The 640-nt window shown below is 31.4% G+C and overlaps 1 non-coding gene across 1 annotated transcript; it reads left to right on the top strand.

Annotated features, from left to right (window-relative positions):
• Window positions 1–127: 127 nt before the first annotated feature.
• On the top strand, window positions 128–313 carry LOC114359034 (U2 spliceosomal RNA). Its single transcript, XR_003656408.1, has one exon. It is a non-coding gene; the product is annotated as a U2 spliceosomal RNA (small nuclear RNA).
• The last annotated feature ends 327 nt before the right edge of the window (window positions 314–640 follow it).

The following is a 640-nucleotide window of genomic DNA, read 5'->3' as shown; positions in this document are numbered from 1 at the left end:
AATTAAAAATCCTTCGCATTTCTGATTAAAAAATTATGTAGTTAGTAAAAACTATACGTAAAGCCGCTGGCGGATATCTATGGATCTTGTGATTGTATTTATAGAAAGAAAAGTCTTATTTTTCTTTATCGCTTCTAGTTTTCTAGCTATGATCAAAAGTGTATGAACTGTTCTTCTTAATCTCTGGGACCTTAACCGATTCGGTTAAAATTGAGATTAAATCGATTTTGGCAATCTGGTAGAAGCTTTAAGGCTTGCCTAGTTCTGCCGAAGTGGACCTTACATTGCATTACAGTTTGGTCTGCTTGTTTCAAAGAAAAATCAATTGTCAAAATTTAGGTTAACAAAAGAAAACCACCTTAAATTTTTTATACTAAAGATAATAGTAGGGTTAGGGTTAGGGTTAGGGTAAGGGTAAGGGTTAGCGTTAAAGTTAGGTTAATAGTTAGGGTAATAGCTAGCGTTAGGTTAAAGTCATGTTTAGGGTTAGGATTGCATATAGAAAAAAATTAAAAATAAATTTTTAAGCGAAAACTAAACTTTCATGTATTTAAATTGTTAGCTTGGGTAGTAATTTGAAGTGGAGATGGTTTATTTTCGGCCAAATTCGGATGATAATTCAAAATATCGAAATTATTAT

Source organism: Ostrinia furnacalis, unplaced genomic scaffold (genome assembly GCF_004193835.3).
Source record: "Ostrinia furnacalis isolate ACB-3 unplaced genomic scaffold, ASM419383v2 OfSCF4213, whole genome shotgun sequence".
Lineage (NCBI taxonomy): Eukaryota > Metazoa > Arthropoda > Insecta > Lepidoptera > Crambidae > Ostrinia > Ostrinia furnacalis.
This window is presented reverse-complemented; position numbering and strand designations above follow the sequence as displayed.